A 24,123-nucleotide genomic window follows, 5' to 3' on the forward strand; every position below is an offset into this window, starting at 1 on the left:
AGATCTTGGAATTACTGAATAGGTGTGTTGTAACTGGTGTTGGTATGTCCATTGTTTTGAAAATGTTAGTCTGTATTTTTAAGTGTGTGTATCAAAGGTTATATTAGGGTGAGAGGAGGTCTGCCACTCTAACACAAGGACGATGTCATCAGTGATGTCATTTGAGATGTCATCAGTGATGTCATGAGTGATGTCACTGATCATGTCATGAGTGATGTAATATTTGACGTCATCAGCAGTGCATTGTGGGCGCGTGAGTTATAGTTAGCTGAACTAACTATAACAGGGGAATTTCCATGGTTTTGTACGAGTGAAATGTCCAACTAACTATAACACCCCTGAAACCTATGTTTTTTTCAGTGAATATATATATATATATGTATATATGGGGAGAGAGAAAATAGGTGTGTGCATGTGATTTTATTTTAAGTGATACAAAATTTGATATAATTATGGATTTTTCTAAAAAACTAATAGATACAATTTGTAAGAATTTATTTAAAAGTTGTAGACGTTTAAAAAATATACAAATATTTAAATTAATAAAAAATATAACTTTTAACAAAGTTGACTAAATATTAACTAAAGATACATTTTTTACTGGGTTAATATTTTTTAAAATATTTTTTAAAGTTACACATTTCTAAATTAAATTAATATATTTCAATAATTATCTTACTACATATTTATTTTGATTAAAGCGCTTTAACATTTTGTTCTATGAGTTCCAGGTTATTAATAAATATTTAAAATTAATTTACAATCATATTATAATTTTTTTAGAATAAACCTTTGCTACACTCCCCTATACTTTAATAAACGTTTTCTACACTTCCCTATACTTTCCAATACGGACAGCTCAACCAACGGGTGAAACGTTACAGGTAGAAACTTCACTATCATACATTCTGTTCTTGCCTGCTGTTTTTCTTTGATGTCATATCTCACCCACAAGGCCTGTGGAAAACATATGAGAAGAATAAACATAATCAACACTTACCTAGACTTTGGAATACGTTTTTGGTATATATAAACGGTGTGTACTGGACTTCTTAGTGTGCTTCGATAATTCTTTTCTACAAGTTTGCCATTCTGAGACTTCTGTTCCAGGTCGGCCTCTTCACCCTTGGTGGCAGGGTGAACGTACCAGGAAAGCACCAACATATGGACAACTACCATCAATAGCAACTAAAAATCACAGTACCCTGACTGATCTGCATCTGGATGTACAGACATTGTACCATAGCCATCACTTAGGTGTAATTCTCCACTTAAAAATGGTGAATACTAAAAAAAGTGGAGAGTTACACCTGTTGAAGGAGCAAATATACACATGAGTAAAGACAGTCATGTATATTTAACTTTGTAACTTGGGCTCCAAGTCTTTACACTTCTTTCAGTAAGGCCATTATAAGGGAAGGCAAGAGGGATAATACATCCACAACCCTGCTTTTTGTGCAAAGTTCTCAAGCTTACAAAACTTGAGCATAAATGGATGTTATAAAAACATAAGGCCTAGTTCCAACCCTGTAATTATATCCACATACGTAGGATAAGGAGAGGAATACATTAATTTTGCCATTGCTATTTGCCTCAGAATTTAAACATGTACATTCTACCCTGGATATTATATTTATAATAATAATAATAATAATACACATTTCAGCACACCACTGGATTCATTAACTCAAAAGACATGAACTTTCCAGATTTTGCTGCACATACTCGTGAAGAACTGTGTGCAAGGCCAGCATTGCCCTTTTCCTAGACTTCAAAGGTGCTGAGAAACATTAGAGGTCGAAGTAAGCAATTGAAGATCTGACTACATGAAATATGGTCAGGAAGAGACCTAAGGTAAATGTGTTTTGCTAGTACACAATTTAAACTTTTGCTTTTAAAGTTTGTGATTCTGATTGTTAGACCTGGCATTCTTTGCATGATTTCCCCCTAACTTTTTGACTTAAGACCTTCTGTTTGATGCCTTCATTTTTGCTGGCTTTAGAATTTTGCGCACTTTACCACTGCCAACCAACGTGCTTTTACTTTCTCCTTAAAACATGGTAGAATTGTCTCATCTTCAATTGGCACATTTAATTTACTTGAAAGGCCCTAGTAAAGTGGCACTACCTATGCCCTGGGTCTATAAATTAAATGCTACTAGTGCGCCTGAGGCACTGATTATGCCACCTACTTAAGTAACACTTTAAACCTGTCTCAGGCCTGCCATTGCAGCCTGTGTGTGCAGTTTTCAACTTTCAATCTGGAAAAATAAACCTTCTTGCCAGGCCCAAACCTTACTTTTAATATATTTAGGCCATCCCTAGGGTAGGCCCTGAACAGCCCAGAAGTGCTTCGCAAACAAATGATGGACGGAATGCTTAATAAATCATACAATCCCCCCCAGTCAAGAGATCTGGGTTAAATCCATCATTCTTTTGCCATGTCACCTCAGTTTAGACCCAGCCATATGCAAATCAGTCTTGACCCTGTGCCACATGGGAACAGTCCCAGACCGAACTGCCAAGCCAGGTCCTCCCTGGACCGGAAACAAGTATCCCGGGACCGGTTTCTGGGTATTACCCTTCATCAGCCAGGCTAGCTTGAATTCAGTGGCACAGTGAGCAAGGGACCCACGTCTGGGCATTCCCATCCCACTTAGGGTGAAAAGTGCTACGGAGAGGGAGTACCTGGCCTGGCAGTTCGGGCTGGACTGTTCCCATTGGGCGCAGGGTCAAGACTGATTTGCATATCGCTGGGTCCAAACTGGAATGGCATGGTGAGCAAAAAAACGGATTTAGGCCCAGATCTCTGTACTGGGGTGAATGTATGACATTGTTCTGCATTCTGTCCATCAATTGTTCTTTTTGCATTTGTCACCCTAAGTGGTACAGGTATGTCCAGACGTGGGTCTCGTGCTCTCCATGCCACTGGAGTCAAGCTATCCTGGCTGATGAGGGCTGAAAGCCCAAAACCGGTACTTGGATGCTTGTTTCCAGTCCAGGGAGGACCTGGCCTAGGAGTTCGGGCTGGACTGTTCCCTTTGGGCGCATGGTCAAGACTGATTTGCATATGGGTGGGTCCAAACTGGAATGGCATGGTGTGCAAAAAAACGATGGATTTAGGCCCAGATCTCTGTACTAGGGTGAATGTATGACATTGTTCTGCATTCTGTCCATCAATTGTTCTTTTTGCTCTGAACAGCCCAGAAGGCAGGTTGCAATATATTTAAAAAGTAGGACATGTACTTTTAAGTTGTACATGTCCTGCTAGTGAAAACTCTTAAATTCTTGTTTCACTACTGCAAGACCTACCTCTCCAGTAGGATAATATTGGGGTTACCTTATTTCTTCTGATAAGAGGTAACTTCCAAATAGGAACAGGCAAATCTTTAATGTTTGTTGTCTTTTTGAAACTGCAATGAAAATGCAATTGCGATGAAAAATCCTAACTAATGGTGAAGTCAGATTTTGGAGTATAATTTTAAAATGACCACTTTTAGAAAGTTGCAATTTCACAAAGCAGTAAAAAAAGTTGCTTCCTTTAAAGTTCGCACAGAAACGGACCGCATCGCGTCTCTTTGCAATCGGCTGTGAAGGTCATCTAATGGCGTCTCAGTCCCAGTTTTTCTCTGGAAGCAACTATTTTTACCGCTTTGTGAAATTTGCAGCGGAACGGCGCTGTTCAAGCTATATGTTCAGCTATTGAACTGACTGAGAGCTGAAAGGCAGCATCAAAGAAAACATCGCCGGCATGGCGAATGTCATCAAACCAATGTACAACTAGGTTTCCATTTAACCAACAGCAAGCATTCTTATACCTTTTGTAAAAGTACCGCCCTTCTGGCACAAATCATGCCATCCACATTTTAACCTGCCTGCAAAGTGCACATTTATTTCTATATTCAATCAGATAAACCAGTTCACGGCCTGAAGAGAATCCCACAAACCACCTTGGAAATCGAAACGCGTCGGCATTACAGAACGCGGGGACTTTCACTTTGAATTAGGTTTCCCTCAGTAGAAATGTTATTTAAATTGTCTCACTACTGAGCCTAATGTCTCATTTCCCCGTGGGTAGCAGCTTCTTGAATTTGTTACACAATGTGGATGCTAAAGGTTGTCCTAGTAGCTGCTCCATTTGTGAACTAAGACTGGTGATATAATGTTTAGATAATTGTTATGTATCACGCTTCATGTATTGTTTGTTACATCACCTTACTTCATCACTAAGTCTGTATGTCTTTGTATTATTTGTTGCCTTAATATGTATAATTTTCTCTTCACTGAAACTTATCCACACTTACCTGACCCATGATTAAATGTGGAGTAAAGTGTACAGAACGAAGTAGCAAATACATGCTCCAAACCCATATCAATTTAATTGGTCTGTTAAATTGGTATAGCAGCATTTGAATGTGACAGCTCGGACCCCTCTTTTTTCCTTAGTTTACTATGGCCCGTCCAGCCACCTAGGGCCAAACCCCTTGTTGCTTTTACACTTTTAGAAAGTTAGCATTTTCATGCCTTAGCCATTTGGTGCCTGCAGTCTGTCTCTGGTTAACATGACTTGGTGTAGTTGGCAGTTGGGCTTTGTGTGTTCCTCCAAGACAGCCACACACTAAGGACATCATATCCCCTGTAACTAGTCTTGAGAAAGGGCATGAAAGCCAGGGCTCCTGTGCACTTCAAAGGCGAGCCCCTAGAAGCTTCTCCCACTTCAAAGCCAAAACTGGGATAAGTTTGGACCTCAGACACCAACTCTATAGTATACTTCTGTGTTTGTGGATACTCTGCCAGGAAGAAGGACTGCTGTGCTGCTGAAATGACCTCCACTCTGCTGCCCTGCTGTGGTAACCTGCTGCCTACTGCCCTCTTGCCTGGGTGAGAAGGACTAGACCTGCATCTATTTAACCCAGGATCCAGAGAGACTCCAACATTTAATTGGCTGTCCCCTTACTCAAACTTCAGGGCAGAAGGCTCCAAAAGTCTAAATCCCAACACCAGGACTCTATCTTGCCAAGTGGTGCCACCCCAGTCCTGGACCCTTGGACGTGGGCCTAAGGTATTTTGCCATCCTCTGTGGATCCAGCAGAACAGATGCATCTTCTCTGCTGCATGTCGCAACCTCAGCAAAACCGAGGCATCACCGCCGCTGCGTGGATCTTCCCCGTTACAAAGACCAGCCTTATATTGCATTGAAGCCAACCGCCTAATCTAAACTGCCACTGTGCGATGCACCTTTGGGGCAGGCCCTCGCACCCCTTGTCAACGGCAGCCTCGACGATGATGCTGGACTCCGCATAGCAGCCTCGCAGCTGCTCAGAACTGACACATTGCCCCGACTGCGCGAAACATCCTTGAAGTTGGACTTTGCATTGCAAGCCCTCGTTAACAGAATCCTCTATGACAATGCAAAACCTTGCACCGCAGCACCGCCACATCTCACAAACGAAGCATTGTTTGTGCTGCACAATGCATCTTTGACACAGATCCTTTCAACACTCCGCATAACAGGATTTAAGGTATTTTGTTCAGTAGACTAACTGGGTCCCTATATCCGGCCTGTGCTCCATCGCTGTAAGCCTGAACTTGTGACTATGTCCTGGTCCGGCACGACCAGATAACCACAGATAGAACTTTGTACTTTTTGGATATATTTTCACTAGTATCTTTAAACTTGCATATCTCTGCTGCTAATGATTGGGTTTTTGTCATTTGGTTCTGTTTTCTTTATTTAAAACTACTCTATTTTTCTAGTTTGGTTTGGGATCCTTTTTGTGTTTTTTTCTTTTAATTATTATTTGAAGTGTTGCACAAATACTTTACACATTGCCTCTAAGTTAAACCTGTCTGGTCTGTGCCATGCTACCAGAGGTTGAGCAAAGTTTAATTTAGGGTTGGCTTGTGCCTCACCAACACCAGGAGTTTTGTAACTGTTCACACCCCAGTCATCCAACAACCCAGTGTCTTACATGATATATTTAAAGAGTATAAATCAGACCCAAATTGATGAGCATCGGAAGGATTATGTATGGTTTCTGGTTCAGTAATAGAAGAGAGCATGGCAGACTTAAGGTGCATATCCAATATAATAAAAGGTTACGACAGGTACAAAATGAGGTGCATTATACAGCTGAATTATTTTTGCTTTAAAAGCAGGCCAGTGCTGACATGGCCATGGATGCTGGAGGTCAGTATTTAGGTGCCATATCTGGGAGTTGTGTGAAATATGTGTGTGACAGCCTCAGTGCTAATTGCAAGTGTTCCTATAGGTCAGGGTGGAGGTACATTACCAGGACTATGTGTGTCACCTAGTATTACACATCTGAGTCTAGACTGTTACTGGAAGAGTAAAGAATGCTCATGGTTAATATTGAGATACATTTGAAAAGAGTATATTGCTCTGAGTGCTGGAAAGCAGGGTGTGCTGCAGGTCAGCATTTAGGTGCACTAGCCAAACTGCTGTGCATGGGTCTCGGGCTAACAATGACTGAGGATGCTGCAAGTTGGATGAGAGGTGCTTTTGAAGAACAGTGTGTTGTACCCAGTCCTGGGCTAGCAGGGGCTCTCCATATTAGAGATGGTGTGAATTGGCAGATAGGGAGTGGATTCGAGGAAGGATTTACCAAGGGGTGCAGGAGGTCACAAATAAGGTGTGTTGGTAGTGTTATATTAGATTACAGCAGTACATGATTGAAGTGTGCTAGCAGAGATTTTGAGTCTGGGTCTTGGTACTGGAAAAACAAGGGTTTGCCTTATATTATGATTGAGGTTATTTGGAGTGTATGTGTAGGGCTGACAAATCAGTGTGTGATTCTCAGGAATGATATAGCAGAGGGTGTCACCAATCAGTTTCAATGTGTGTGTTTTTTTTGTGTGGGCAATTACCTGCAGTCCACTCAACAGAGGTAAACAAGGTTCGCTAAGGTTTTCTTTTCTCAACTTTGGCAGCTAGGCAGAACCACCAGTTCACCCCCATACAAAATACTTGAAGCAATATCTATAACAGTACAAAGAACCACAGCATTATGAAATAAAGAATGTAAGGGTCCAAATGGAAAGAAGTAACTAGACAAGACGTCATTTAAAAATACTTTAAACTGGTAGGAATAGGTTCAAACATTGTAGCATTGCAGTTCATGTTGTCGCTATTTGAGACTCACTATTTCCACAAGCTATATTTACGAGACAGTATTCAGTCGCATCACAAAAAATGGTTTTGCGAGTGACTTTCGTACATTGCGTACGACCGATTTAGCATGCGCAAATCAATTTGCGACTGATTTTGAATTCGCAAAATGGTCATACATCTGGCTCTTAGTCCCTGTGCCAAATAACACTGACATTACGAGTACTTTGAGATCAGTTATCTAAGATAGTCGAACATAGGTTTCAATATGAGGAGCATTATCTATTCTGTCACTGCCACCTACTTCAGACCAGTTCGGGCAAGTATACTTACTTAGGGATTCTAGCACTCTCTGCCAGTAATATGCCAGGAACTCATGCCCACTCTGAATCTACTAGAGACTTCCTCCAGAAGAGAAACAAAGTGATCTGATGTATGCTCCTAAAAAGTCTGTCAGTGCGCCTCTTCCTCTTTTCGGGCCATTGCATGTTCTCCTTTGCACACATGTATGTTAGAAAGGTTGTCATAAGGCTTTACATTAAACCAGGCTTTCTGGGTGGAGGACTGAAAGAGTTATGAAAGTACAACACAAGAATGCACAATGGCATGACTAGACATGCAATTTTCCATGTCTTAACTAAACCTACGTAGCTCATACGCCATTACAGAATTGGTGTTTCCATGCCAAATATCATTCAGCATATAATGTTGATGATGTTTACAATGTCAAACCAGAAATAGAAAGTGATCATGAGACAACATTTTCCTTATCGAGATATATGGTCTGCAGCAAATGCTATAAGATTTTCAGTCCGGATTACAAGCATCAAGGTTTTCAGACAGTCCAGTACTAATGATGCAGAGTGAAAAGGAGTAAGTCATTAATATATTGCTAGATATCAGTGTCAGGCTGGTGCCCTTACAAAAGGTAGTAGTAACATGCCTACCATACCAGAAATATAATGCGTGAACTAAAGGTTTCCTTTTTTATTTAACACAAGAGGGTTATGTCAATTTACATGACAACTGGACTGCCATGTAGCCATGGCGGGGTGAGCCAGATTGAAAGGGCTACCCTTTCGTCAGCAGAATCTGTTTCAGAAAAGATACAAGAGGAACTTTAAAGGGTATGTTGGCCATTGTTGTGCTGTTGTGTGTAGATTTAGATTCCGTATATCGGTTTCCCGATTTATGCCCTTATATAGGTACAATTCATATTGCCCTTATTTAGGCATAGAAAATCCAGCCCTTATTTAGGCATTGTCCATGCTAACCAAATACAGGCATGGTCTCCTACATCCGTCCATCCACGACACAACAAGTTCTTGGAAAACCAGACTCTTAAGCCTTTAGGAATTTCCCTTGCTTGGATATTGATTTCTCCAAGAACTCATTTAGTATGCTTGAACATCTATTTCTTAGGGGTTCATTCATGACGTTCCGATGCCCGACTTTTACGTCAATGCAGGCATTCCTAAACACCTTCAGGGTATAAATATACCTGCACTTGCCCTGGCAAACCACGGTTCCGCTACAGTCCAGTTCGACTGCCTACTTGTGGTTCGCCACAGCATGTTCGGAAGGAGATCGAGTTCCCGCCTGATGCACTGACCAGACACTGTCATCCTCCTCACAGAGAATCCAGCTCCAGTATTTTTGACTCTCCTTGCGGGGTGTTAGATATCGAGTCCCGGAAAGAGATTCCAACCTCACACATTCTAAGGTATGGAGCAGACTGGAACTTAAATAAACTTTTGGCAACTCTTGGCAAAACTAAAACTATAGCTAGCTATACTTTAGAAAACAGCACCTACTTCTTACCTCGTACTACACTTAGGTTAGGTACACTGGGGTTCTACTATTTGGAAGCATCGGATGAGTATTCACATTTTAGCCTGTGTTATTTATGTATGTATTTTATGAATATATGTCATAGCTACAAACCATGCTATTGCAGTATTATTTGTATCTTACTGCTAACTCTGTACGTAGTATACTTCGCATCCTGTCTTACGATTGTAGCAGTTCATATCTCTTGCATGAGAAATAAGACTGTTCAATAAACCCCTATTTCTGTGCAACTCTGTAGAATCGAAGCATGCACAATTGACTGAGTGAAACTGTTATCTATTGTTTCCACAGTTCTGAGATTGTTCCGATTCTAAGGTAAACAAAGTTGTCATGTTTATGCGGTTGTCAGAAACTAATCCCTTCTTGTATATTCTAGAGTGACCTCTGAGTTAGCTGGCACACACAAGTAATTAAGTTTAATGTACTCGATAGAGACATACTGACCTCAGTCCTATGTCAAAACTATAGTGTATATAATTCCAATGCGCAGAGCCTATCAGGGATATAGGAACTACACTACAGTGCCATCCAATGTTGGACCTGTGGGGTGGGTGGTACTCTCACTTCCACAGACTCTTGGAGTCTTGCCAACTAAGACCTAAATGACCCCCTAAACTGAATGTATTTCTTATTGTACACATCTTGCTAATCGTTCTTTGTTTGAAAAGTAGAGTTTCAAGAGCTCTTACAAATTGTTTGAAAGAAGGAAGATTTGGGAATTTGGTCCACATATTAAGATAGTTAAGATGAAGTAATTTACTCATTTCAAAAGGATGTTCTGCTTTGTGGTCCGTGAGTGAATAAATGCAGGCTTCTGTGTGGCTTTGTGGTCTATATAAACCAAGAATTATCAGGTCTATCAGTTAGAGTAAGAAAGAGTACATAATAGGTAATGTCATCCCAAGTGACATTCTTTAGTTTAAGGTTATCGTGATTAGCTATGAAGGATTGTTTGGTACCCGCCTGGATTGTAGTCTAGAAGACTATTATATCCATGAGGCTGCAATAGATTTAAACAATAATCTGGCATTTGTCAAAGCACAACTGGAAACTCACAGTAGAGGAGGCTGGATCACAGGTGATTTACTCACCAGAGTAGCTAGACTGCTACCAATGTTTATGTGATTCATAATGTTGGATGCAGAAGTCTATCAAAGATTTGCCAGTCAAGTCAAGAAATTACCCTAGTAAGGGCACTACAGTATTTTTGTATGGAAATGAAGCAGGCTCTTGCTTCGTTTGAGGTCTGGAGAGTCTGCACCCATACGTTCACAACCACTGTGAGAACTTATATGTGATGAAGAGGCCCATATCAAGTAGGTCACAGTATGTGACACAGGTAGTGGAAATCCAAGCTTTTGCTTCATAGTACATTGAAATCTAATATCCATCACATCAGTGTTGTCTCAATTAGGATTCACCAGTTCCCCATCCAGCCCTCTAGGATGCTACGGTCAGCAGCAGGATCAGCTAAATATCGCAGCACCACAGAGTCTTAGAGAAAAAGGCAGACTGTAGATGTGTGTCATTAGCACATTTATGACAATGTAACCATTACCTACTGATGCTTTCCTTTAGAGGAATAACAAAATGGTGGATGAAGGTGAATTTGGCGTTGCCTGCAAAGGACCTCTGAGGATGATGATGGCATTAACATGTTGCTGCTGGATAAGTCACTCAATCATCACAAAATACACCACACGTCCACCGTCAACATCCCAACCAATACACAATATTTAATTAGTCATTGCTGTTGCAAATATAATAATGATAAACAGCATTATAATCAGCAGCTCTTTTATGTAGCTCTTCAAAACCAAGAGGGCTTCTAAGAGCTTGCAATATAAGAACCCCACAAAATCTATATCGGAAAAGGTGAGCTTCCAGCACAGGCCTAAACAGCATAAGGACAGATTGACTTTGAAGGCTTTCTGGAAGGTCATATCAAGCTTTAGCAGCTATTATCCTGAAAGCTTTGCCTACTCCTTAGTTTGGGGATGGCCATTAGATTAGTATTACCAGACAGAGGTACTCCGCAGCATAGATAAAAGATGTCCTTGGTCTTTAGTTCATGGTTTGCTAGCGCTCATTGCATTACTACTGCAAGTAGATGCCCAGATCACAAGAAATCTGACAACATATAGCAAATATAGAACAATATGGCTTCCACAACATGCATTTTGATTTGATAAATATTGACTTAAACCTAGAGCTGTTGGAATCCTTAATTGAGCAAGTATGCATCCAGAACTCATTACTGCTAGAAGTGAAAGAGTTCCTGCTGATTAATGTTCTCTAGCAGACAATCACAATTTCATTGATGCAATATCCTATGGCCTCAATACAGTCATGGGGCTTATGTCAGTGAAAGTAAAGTGAACTATGCTTTAACAATTAAGACTGATAACATCCAAGACTCCTTGCAGACACCCACTGGAAGCATTACCTAGGTTGATTATGGACCATGTCATAACACACCACAGGATCATGTCAAAATGCAAGTAAAAGAACCACTGAGGCACCTGAGCTCTCGGTTTCCTGCTGCATATGTTTTGTGCCACGACCACTAGTATTCCAAAACTTCCCTTCAACATCTTCATTGATAACAGGCAGGGTGCTAACCTAATTTAAAACACCTAAGTCAAGACATTGCTAATGAAAAAGCTGGAGCTTAATCCAAATGACATCAAGGAATAAGAATGGAGCAAATTTGTGCATTAACAGCGGGTGCAAAGTTTCTTTAAAAATATGGGTTTTGTGATTGAAATTATGGTCATATGATAATAGCAATATGTACAATTACATCTTCTCTAACTGGTGTGCCAAATAAGTATGGAAAGGAATGATGATGTTCCTATTTTGTTTTCTTGATGCCTCTATATGCTGATGTATTGCTTGAGCACGAGTGGTTTGTGGCAGTTGCAGTCTTCATGTTAACATTACTGGAAACACACTCTCAAGAAAAGATTAGGTCATCTCTCATCATACATTCTTGTATCATGCGTGCAGCTTAGCTCTGATAAACCACAGCTGGTGGCATACACATCTAATACACTCAGAAAATGGATGCAAATGAAAGTTCCACAAACAAAAGACTCGAGACCACACTAATATCGTCCGGAGAGAATTATGTTGCTGACTTATTTGGTAAGGAAATTGGTTAATCTACTGCCAAACCAAGGGCAGCCAGCAACAATATGGCCTAAGTTGCCTCCCCAGCTGTTTAGCAAACAAGCACCAGGAATATACAACATTGAGTACTAAACCTTTGGACCCCATAGTCTAGGAAAATGAACTCATGCATAGAGGTTGAACATAACCAGGTAAGCCCTTGGTTTCTCAGGTTTACAACTGCCCATGGGAATAATGGGGTGCTGTTGCTTTTCTCCCGGGCCCTGCCATAAGGACTCATGGGGAATTGGCTTGCAGCCCCATCTGAACTCGTTCTTGTTTTTGCTTTCTGCACCAAAGTAATTTGGATCACCCCATGCTTCTGCCGAGTCTCAGAGATGGTGAATGTCAGCACTTAGCCTTCCCCGATTCTATATATTGTTATAAGACCTGCATTTATTTCTTATTGCTCCATTTGCCAATAGTTTTGTTGTCACCAGTAGGTAGTTTGTTCTGTTTACATTGGTGTGCACTTCATGATGCATTGAAAGTGCGTTTTTTTAAAACTGTAGCACCTGTATCTCCAGAACAGGTTGCCTGTACACAACATTAGTGCCCTTCTACTGTTACTGGAAGTGTGAATCTCCTTTACAAGCAAGAAAAGTATGTATGTTCTTTATGTGCAGACACGGTGGCATGTCTGCGACAGCAGCACAGATTGCCTGGATGCAAGCATTTGCTCCTTATTTTTTTATTTGTTTATTTATTTTTGGCAAACTCTTTACAGGGCACCAACATGGGAAATGCACTGCTTTGCTTGGAGGAAGATCCTAATAACAGAGCAGATGTCTGTCTTATGGAATCACCACAGTATCCATTTCTGCCCTGTGTATCATTACTTTGTCAGAATACAAATATTGATACGACCTCTGAATAGTCAATTACACTAAACAAACAAGACGCCTGGTTTATAAGCTTACCCAAGCTTCGCTATCATTAATTTTATGGGTGCTGAATTCAGCTAATTATGAACCCATTTAACCCTATTTTGAGCTTGTCTCACCAAGCAACCCTGATACCTCCTCCTTTCACACATTCTGAGACCTTTAATGTCTATGGGGGGAACCTCAAGACAGCAAACTCCATTTTGTAGACCCAGCCTCTATGTGCCCGAAACAACCCAGTGAGCAAATGACAGACAAGGTGGTAAGAACACAGACCTGTGCTGTGTATTCTCGAATCTTAAACCTGTTTAAATTGAACTCTTGCTTTCTTTTTTTTGTACGTTAAAACTGCTGTTTTTTTTCTTCCAGAGACTGTTTGAATTTCTCTTCTAGTTTTATCTGTACTATGCTTAGGCCTGCAGGGGCAATCGCCAGGCACCCTACCTCTTTGAGTTTTTCAAATTTAAAAAGGCAAACCACACCCTCAGAGACTAAGCAGAGCGTGTTTAAGAAACTGCTGAATCTGATTGATGGTTTAAACTGTGCTTGGAGCGTGTGCAGCACTCATTTTTGGCTAGAAAAAGTGATGTGTTTAAGTGCACAAAAAGCAGTAATTTAAGAGGCTTAGAATTGGGCCTTACCTGCAGGAAAACCAGAACCTATAAAGTGTGGATTGAGCCTGTCTGCATCCAAGGAGATTCTGGCTTCAGGAGAAGCTCTCCCTGCCCCCCTGGCCATCAGCCTGTTTTTAAGGTCACATGCCCCTTATATAGGTTCCCTACTCACTGTTACATCTGTGCTCTGATTGGTTCATATACCTGGGGTTTCTATTAGACTTAGGGTTTAGGGTTAGGATTGTGATTGGCTGAAACTTCTGGGGTTCTGATTGGTGCCTGGGGCTATGTTTTTTATTGGACCTAATGCTTAGGATTTGGTTTCTGATTGGGTGATAGGACTAGGGCTGTGATTGGTTGTAAGGGCCTGATCTTCTGTTGGTCCTAGGGCTTAAAGCTAGTGATCTGAATATTTTGGGTTAGGGCTAGGGTTCCAATTGGCCACAGGTGTCACCTGATCACTAGGGCTACTAAAGCTCATGGTGTCCCAGTCCAAGCATCCAGGCTAAAGGTGGAGCGGAAAAGGGCAGTTGCCTGTTTGGGACTGGTTGGACCTAGGGCCAGAGATGCTGCCCTTTTTTCCATACACTAGCACCCACCTGAACACATCCACAAACATATTAACACACACACAGCAAATGCACTCTACTCATTTACTACAAACTAATCCTAACCACATTTCAATTACTTAACACCGACTACAAAACCCCACAAACCACACCTATGCAGCCCTCTACCCCAACTGCCACACAAAGGCAACATCACTCACACACACAGTCCTGTGTCACTAACAAATCCGCACATCACCAAAACAACACAAAACCAGAATATACATAACTTTAATCCATCCAGGCACACACTCCCTGTTCATACAAAACACCAGTTCTACCCTCTACGTACTCCTAACAGACCCCATTCTGTCACCACCAAATCTTTACTCAACTCTCCATCATATGAGCCACCAATACCGTACTCATCTTTTTGCCAAAAACACACATCCAAAAAATCCTTACACTCCACTCCATCACACGTATTATCTCTTTTAGCTATCAAATCTAACACACACTCATAACTCTTGTCCATCTCCTCTCACTCACCACCTACACCCTTTTCCAAAATACATCACTACCCCGTTTACCATTCAACCCCCACTCACCAACAATACTTTACATACAAATCTTTCTCAGAAAACCACAACATCATCATCTTCTTTCACTACTCCAAAAACAAAACATAATTCACATACCAGCACAACAAAATCTCACACACACACACTATTTCATAATACATTCCAACACAAATTAGAAACATACACCCACCCCCAACCTCCTGACTACACAAATAATGCACAATCTAAACCATCTTTACTCGCAGGTTTCTCTCTTCCCACACACCTAACACAAACACCAACACAACAACGCTCATTCAACCACCTCTCATCCATTGCACAATTCAGAGCCTCATAACATAACCCACAAGGTGCACCACCGCCCCTAACTCATAAATTTTTCATCCTAAACAGATGCAAACAAAATGAACACAATTTTACTCTTCACAACTTAGCATCTCCATATGTATCACACAACAAGACTACTCTATAAAAACAACACAGCTCACCAACTCACTGTCAACCACCATCTCTACCATCTACACATGCAGTCTCATCAAAATGCCTTCTAAACCTGCTGGGCGATGAATACGATATAGAAAAACATCACTATTGCTATTCCCATACAGCCAATACCAGCACTAATGACACACGGGTTGCAAGTTCAAAAAATACTGCTCACTCGTCTATAAAACAAAATCACACCGACACCAAAACACTAACCTGCCTACTAATGAAGGGTCGATCACTCTCTAAAAGCAAGAATCACATCTATGACCTACTCACTGAAACACAACCTGACTTACTCTTCATAACTGAATCATGGATAGGTGATGACATGGCTCCAGTGTTGCATGAAGCCGTTCCTCTAGGCTATCATACTATCACACGAAATTGTATAGGCAAAAGAGGAGGTGGACTGGCTGTTATATTCCAGCAAACAATAAATCTCACTAAGGCTGATGACATTTCCATACAAGGTTGTGAGGCCCTCTTCACCAGATGCAACACTACACCAACTTCCTCCTGTAACTTCCTTCTCTTTTACAGACCTCCACCTAGCAATGCAACATTCCCGGACACATTTCTAGACACAGTTTCAAACCTGATACCACTACACTCAAACGTATGCATTCTTGGTGACCTAAACATTTGGTTTGACAAAACCAATCTGCTCCATCAAAAAACCATGATCACTGGCCTAGACACACTGAACCTACATCAGATCATCCACTAACCCACACACATCGCTGGACACATCCTAGATGTACCTTTTGCGAATCCAGAACTAGTTACCTTTCAAACAATTACTCCAGTCACATGGCCCAACCACCATTTTCTAGCTTTACAACATAAAACACCACAAAGTAACACACATAAAACCAACTTACATGCATCCACTTATCGACCGTGGAACAAGCTCAATTTTGAGTACTTAGAAACACAACTAATATCCAACTCAGATCTAGATACAATACATTTCATTTAAAAACTATATGAGTGGCTACAGGAAGCTATTGCTATCATAATACCACTCACAACAACAAAACAGGACAGAAGAAAAGAGGCACCTTGGAGTAAGACAGAACTGAAAGAGATAACACAGCAAATTAGGAAGCTGCAGTACACCTAGCTCTGAACAAAAAGCGATCAAGACAAACTTCACCTACAGAAACTTGCCAGATTATACAAGTCAAATATAACAAAAGCTAAAAGAAGCTACTATTCAGACAGAATTAAAAATTCTAAGTGTGCATATAAAGAATTTTTATAAAAGTCTCACCAAATTTCGTAAACCTAAATGCATAGAAGGAACTCAACCCATTTCTCAAGAATTCAAAGACAAACTAGCAAATCATTATACAACCAAAGCAGACACGCTGTACTCCTACTTAAAACAAATTAAAACTAACAGCACAACCCATTTCCAAAAATCCCCTCCAAGAGTAGCCACTGCATTCCTTCAAACAAATATCACAAAGTGAATGTATCAATCAATCAATCAAGCTTTATTCGACAGTTGAGTCATAAAAGCACATTACAATCATTACATGAAGCAATTAATAAATTATCTAAAAAGTTAAAATTGCAATTAAATCTCTAAACAACCATCGAATACCAAAAAAATTATTAAGTCAATCTAAAACCAGTCAGTTTTACTCTTATGTTAACAAGGCGTAGTTTAATGATGATACTGTTTTGATTTTAACCATGATTAACTATATCAAATAGAAGCTACAAGATGCAGATGTTTTAAGAGAAATTTGCATCTTGTTTCTGGGCTTTTAATCGTATACACCAGGCCCACCCCAAGAACTTGGCCACAGCTATCCAGATCGGGGGAGTAGGATCTGTGCACAAAATGCGGTGAGCTACCGCGTATCTCCTAATGCCCATGAGTCTACAAATGAGCGTAATCCAAATTTTTCGAGGTGTTACATACATTGGACAAAAAAATAGTACATGACCAACAGATTCGCATAACTCTACACATCTATAACATTTGTCGTTTTTGTCGTTTTTGTTATGTTGGCCCCCCATCCATGATCTGGTCAAAGCAAGCAGATCTGCAGTCAGTCCTTCTGACCCATGTCCCCCACAAATCTTCAAGAACATTATTTTAACTACCTCTGCTACCACACCAGTTAGAAGAATTGTTAAAAGTACTTAACTATAGGAATCTTTCAGAAGTTTTAAAATAGGCACACATATGCTCATTATTAAAGAAAACTAACTTGGACCCGCTTGACCCCAACAACTGCAGACCAATTACAAATGGCCCTTACCTGGGCCAACTGCTAGAAAAAGTAGCATTCACCCAGAGGTCACAATCCATTGAAGATAACTCCATACTTTCCGACTTCCAAAGAGGATTCCGTCCAGGAAGAGGCGCAGAATCTGACCTCATTGCCATCTGGGATGACCTTAAAAACACAGTACACCAGAACAGGGTTGCTGCACTACTTCTCTAGGACCTCTCAGCTGCCTTTGACACAGTTGAACATGACACTAATGCAAAGACTCAATAAAGGTGGCATATAGGGGACTGCCCTCAACTGGATCACATCCTACCTTCAAAACAGAACAAATGTAATCCATTCTGCTCCTTCCAAACACATCCAAAAAATCCTTACACTCCACTCCATCACACGTATTATCTCTTTTAGCTATCAAATCTAACACACACTCATAACTCTTGTCCATCTCCTCTCACTCACCACCTACACCCTTTTCCAAAATACATCACTACCCCGTTTACCATTCAACCCCCACTCACCAACAATACTTTACATACAAATCTTTCTCAGAAAACCACAACATCATCATCTTCTTTCACTACTCCAAAAACAAAACATAATTCACATACCAGCACAACAAAATCTCACACACACACACTATTTCATAATACATTCCAACACAAATTAGAAACATACACCCACCCCCAACCTCCTGACTACACAAATAATGCACAATCTAAACCATCTTTACTCGCAGGTTTCTCTCTTCCCACACACCTAACACAAACACCAACACAACAACGCTCATTCAACCACCTCTCATCCATTGCACAATTCAGAGCCTCATAACATAACCCACAAGGTGCACCACCGCCCCTAACTCATAAATTTTTCATCCTAAACAGATGCAAACAAAATGAACACAATTTTACTCTTCACAACTTAGCATCTCCATATGTATCACACAACAAGACTACTCTATAAAAACAACACAGCTCACCAACTCACTGTCAACCACCATCTCTACCATCTACACATGCAGTCTCATCAAAATGCCTTCTAAACCTGCTGGGCGATGAATACGATATAGAAAAACATCACTATTGCTATTCCCATACAGCCAATACCAGCACTAATGACACACGGGTTGCAAGTTCAAAAAATACTGCTCACTCGTCTATAAAACAAAATCACACCGACACCAAAACACTAACCTGCCTACTAATGAAGGGTCGATCACTCTCTAAAAGCAAGAATCACATCTATGACCTACTCACTGAAACACAACCTGACTTACTCTTCATAACTGAATCATGGATAGGTGATGACATGGCTCCAGTGTTGCATGAAGCCGTTCCTCTAGGCTATCATACTATCACACGAAATTGTATAGGCAAAAGAGGAGGTGGACTGGCTGTTATATTCCAGCAAACAATAAATCTCACTAAGGCTGATGACATTTCCATACAAGGTTGTGAGGCCCTCTTCACCAGATGCAACACTACACCAACTTCCTCCTGTAACTTCCTTCTCTTTTACAGACCTCCACCTAGCAATGCAACATTCCCGGACACATTTCTAGACACAGTTTCAAACCTGATACCACTACACTCAAACGTATGCATTCTTGGTGACCTAAACATTTGGTTTGACAAAACCAATCTGCTCCATCAAAAAACCATGATCACTGGCCTAGACACACTGAACCTACATCAGATCATCCACTAACCCACACACATCGCTGGACACATCCTAGATGTACCTTTTGCGAATCCAGAACTAGTTACCTTTCAAACAATTACTCCAGTCACATGGCCCAACCACCATTTTCTAGCTTTACAACATAAAACACCACAAAGTAACACACATAAAACCAACTTACATGCATCCACTTATCGACCGTGGAACAAGCTCAATTTTGAGTACTTAGAAACACAACTAATATCCAACTCAGATCTAGATACAATACATTTCATTTAAAAACTATATGAGTGGCTACAGGAAGCTATTGCTATCATAATACCACTCACAACAACAAAACAGGACAGAAGAAAAGAGGCACCTTGGAGTAAGACAGAACTGAAAGAGATAACACAGCAAATTAGGAAGCTGCAGTACACCTAGCTCTGAACAAAAAGCGATCAAGACAAACTTCACCTACAGAAACTTGCCAGATTATACAAGTCAACTATAACAAAAGCTAAAAGAAGCTACTATTCAGACAGAATTAAAAATTCTAAGTGTGCATATAAAGAATTTTTATAAAAGTCTCACCAAATTTCGTAAACCTAAATGCATAGAAGGAACTCAACCCATTTCTCAAGAATTCAAAGACAAACTAGCAAATCATTATACAACCAAAGCAGACACGCTGTACTCCTACTTAAAACAAATTAAAACTAACAGCACAACCCATTTCCAGAAATCCCCTCCAAGAGTAGCCACTGCATTCCTTCAAACAAATATCACAAAGTGAATGTATCAATCAATCAATCAAGCTTTATTCGACAGTTGAGTCATAAAAGCACATTACAATCATTACATGAAGCAATTAATAAATTATCTAAAAAGTTAAAATTGCAATTAAATCTCTAAACAACCATCGAATACCCAAAAAATTATTAAGTCAATCTAAAACCAGTCAGTTTTACTCTTATGTTAACAAGGCGTAGTTTAATGATGATACTGTTTTGATTTTAACCATGATTAACTATATCAAATAGAAGCTACAAGATGCAGATGTTTTAAGAGAAATTTGCATCTTGTTTCTGGGCTTTTAATCGTATACACCAGGCCCACCCCAAGAACTTGGCCACAGCTATCCAGATCGGGGGAGTAGGATCTGTGCACAAAATGCGGTGAGCTACCGCGTATCTCCTAATGCCCATGAGTCTACAAATGAGCGTAATCCAAATTTTTCGAGGTGTTACATACATTGGACAAAAAAATAGTACATGACCAACAGATTCGCATAACTCTACACATCTATAACATTTGTCGTTTTTGTCATTTTTGTTATGTTGGCCCCCCATCCATGATCTGGTCAAAGCAAGCAGATCTGCAGTCAGTCCTTCTGACCCATGTCCCCCACAAATCTTCAAGAACATTATTTTAACTACCTCTGCTACCACACCAGTTAGAAGAATTGTTAAAAGTACTTAACTATAGGAATCTTTCAGAAGTTTTAAAATAGGCACACATATGCTCATTATTAAAGAAAACTAACTTGGACCCGCTTGACCCCAACAACTGCAGACCAATTACAAATGGCCCTTACCTGGGCCAGCTGCTAGAAAAAGTAGCATTCACCCAGAGGTCACAATCCATTGAAGATAACTCCATACTTTCCAACTTCCAAAGAGGATTCCGTCCAGGAAGAGGCGCAGAATCTGACCTCATTGCCATCTGGGATGACCTTAAAAACACAGTACACCAGAACAGGGTTGCTGCACTACTTCTCTAGGACCTCTCAGCTGCCTTTGACACAGTTGAACATGACACTAATGCAAAGACTCAATAAAGGTGGCATATAGGGGACTGCCCTCAACTGGATCACATCCTACCTTCAAAACAGAACAAATGTAATCCATTCTGCTCCTTTCTCATCCAAACCGTACTTCTCAAAAGCAGGGGTCCCTCAAGGCTCTATCATCTAACCCCTACTTTTCAACATCTGCATGAAGTCACTATGAGCAATGATTAATTAATTTGAGCTCACATGCTGTAAGTAAGCAGATGACACACAAATACTCCTTAAACTGGAAAGCCTCAAACATTTTCAGTTGCATCAGAGCCATTTATCAGTGGATGATATGGAGCCATCTCAAAAGGAATGCTTCCCCAAAAAATACTCACATGTGGTGATTGGAAAAATTATGATCCACTCGCCACCTGGCCAAACGATCTGGTACCACCTCCTAAAGTATCTAAGGAAGGAAAAAACCTTGGGATTAGCATGGACTCCAAGCTATCAATGAATGCCCAAGTGGACAAATTAGCAAGATTAGGCTTCAGTACTATGAAAACTCTATCACGCATCTTTCCCCTCCTGGGATTTCCACATAAAGTCCAGGCTACTATCTCTCTCGTACTGCCTAAACATATTTACACAAATGGCCTCTCCCACGGATCATCTATGAAAAGACTAAAATGGATTCAGAGCTCTGCTGCCAGATCACTCCTACATCTAAAGCCACATGTCCACATCTCCCTTGCCCTAAGGGCCCTTCATTGATTACCAGTTTCTAGAAGATCCACATTCAAGCTGCTTTTTATCACCCACAAAGCAATACATGGAATAGAACCACTTTTCATCACAAATATAATCACCAAATACATTCAACAAAGGAACCTCCACTTCAGAATGGCACCTCACCTCAAAATCCCACCATACAAGAAAACAACCATAGGGGCCACATGCTTCTCTGTTCAAGCAGCCAAACTATGGAACTCAATATCCCCAAACATAAGATCCATGGATTACAACCTTATATTCAGAAGACTGCTCAAGAGTTGACGCTTCACTACATAATCACCATACTCACACACAAATGTACACCAAATCCCTATGTAAATAAGCTTTAAATTTGATTATATGTATGTATCTAGATATATGTATTTCTTTGTATAAATATGTATAATAATTATGCTTTTAAATATATAAATAATCTTTGGGTCTGTTTAGCAAAGGTACAAATTACTCATGGCTAAAATATATATATAGATATCTTATTCTATGCTTATCATGGATATCGAATCACTGCATAGTTTTCATATAAGTCATTTTATTAGATTCATATGGTTCTCCGTCTATTTATCTATCTTAATATGTAAATTTTATCATAACTGTTTAAAACTGCTTCACTATTAAATTGCTAAAAAAATATTGTTTTAAACACAAATAAATTAGCTTAAAGTACAGCAACACTGGAAAGTCTGAGTTTATTAATCATAACTTACATTTTGATATATGACCTTCCTTATTCATGCGTACCTTCCATGCAATTATGTATTTATATATTTATTAATTTACTCCTACAGTAAAATAAAAATAATAATAAAAAAGTGTTCTGTCTCTCCAATGCTCTACCCTATGTTTCACCCCATACCTCTATCAATATATCCTTGTCATGATCGGGGTTGCGGCAACGCACCTCCGAGAGCGACGAACTCCAAATCCCAGAATCCTCCGTGATTTCCCACCAGGAGAAGACCTTACGTAAACAGGGACGCGAATAAAAGGCGCGTCAACCCGGAAGGCGGGGCCAATGATTCCTGTATCCAGTTCCTATCAAAGGCCCCATCGAGCAGAACCTTGAATCCTTTTGCTCCACCCTTGTTTCCAGCCCCTTCGTACCCGCCGTAGACCCGACGAGAAAAGACCGGACGGAGTTCGCAGAGCTTCCCCCCTGGACCAGCAAGGAGGTGAGAGACGGCGGTTGCTTTTCCAAACATCGACCACGCATCACGACGGTGCCTACTTCGTGGTATAACCCCATCCTGACGACCCGGACCGGTATCCTTACCGGCTTGACAGGCGCTCCTCCGCCCCGGATTTCCAGGCGTCGAGTAGCAGCGCCGGCCTGACCTTCAGCATCATCGGCGCTCCTCCGCCCCGGATTTCCAGGCGTTGAGTAGCAGCGCATACATTGGTCCCACGGGCGCTCCTCCGCCCCGGATTTACCGGCGTTGAGTGGTAGCGCCTGCACCCGAGAACACCGGCTTCGCTGGTGTCTCCGAGTTCTCTTTCCGCTTCCGTTTTCCCGTGGATTAACGAGGAAGGCGCGGAAGGGAGTGCTCAGGCGACAACCCTCTAACGGCTCTATCACCGGCTGGCTCCTTAGGTGGCGTGGGGTCAGCTCTCAGGTCGTCTCCCCGTGCCCAAAGAGGGCTCGAACTTGTGGAGAACACCAGGGCCCTACGCGCGCTTACCTGAACCATAGCAGACACACAGACCTCGGAAGGAAGGAGTACCAGGTAGGGGGAAAGGGGACGACCAGCCGAGATTGGGGCTCTAAGGAAGAAGGAGAACCTTGGCTAAAACCTTCTTCTTCTTTCTTGCAGGTCATTCCACCGGTTCCTCCCTTTCTTTCCCTCATCCACCTATCTCCGCGTCCGAGAGTATTACACATACACCGGACCGGGGACGGATGGGCGGGGGACCCACACATAGCGTCGGCGTCATCCTGAGGAGAGAAATCAAGGGGGACCTTGACAATCCTCTACCTCTACTCTCTGACACATCCCAAATCTCTTTCTACTACTATGATCACCAAAATAAACCATTTCTAGACTCTTCCCTCTCCTATCTCTCCTTGAATCACCCCAAACCTTGTTGTACCACCAAGATCTCCCAAACAACCCTTTCTAAATGCTTACCTCATGTATCTCTCCGTAGGCTCATCTGAGGCATTATTTACTACTTTGATCTCTCTAATACATTTCCACAGACTCTTCCCTCCTCCATCTCTCCTTTACTCATCCCAAACCTCTTTTTACTACTACTATGATCTCCCAATAAACACTTTCTAGACTTTTCCCTCTTTTATCCCTCCATTATCCTTTTCTATCCAACTGACAGACTCACATGTCCAATGCTCAAATTAAATCCTATTTCACTATACTAATTC

The sequence above is a fragment of the Triturus cristatus genome, chromosome 12, assembly GCF_964204655.1.
Source record: "Triturus cristatus chromosome 12, aTriCri1.1, whole genome shotgun sequence".
Lineage (NCBI taxonomy): Eukaryota > Metazoa > Chordata > Amphibia > Caudata > Salamandridae > Triturus > Triturus cristatus.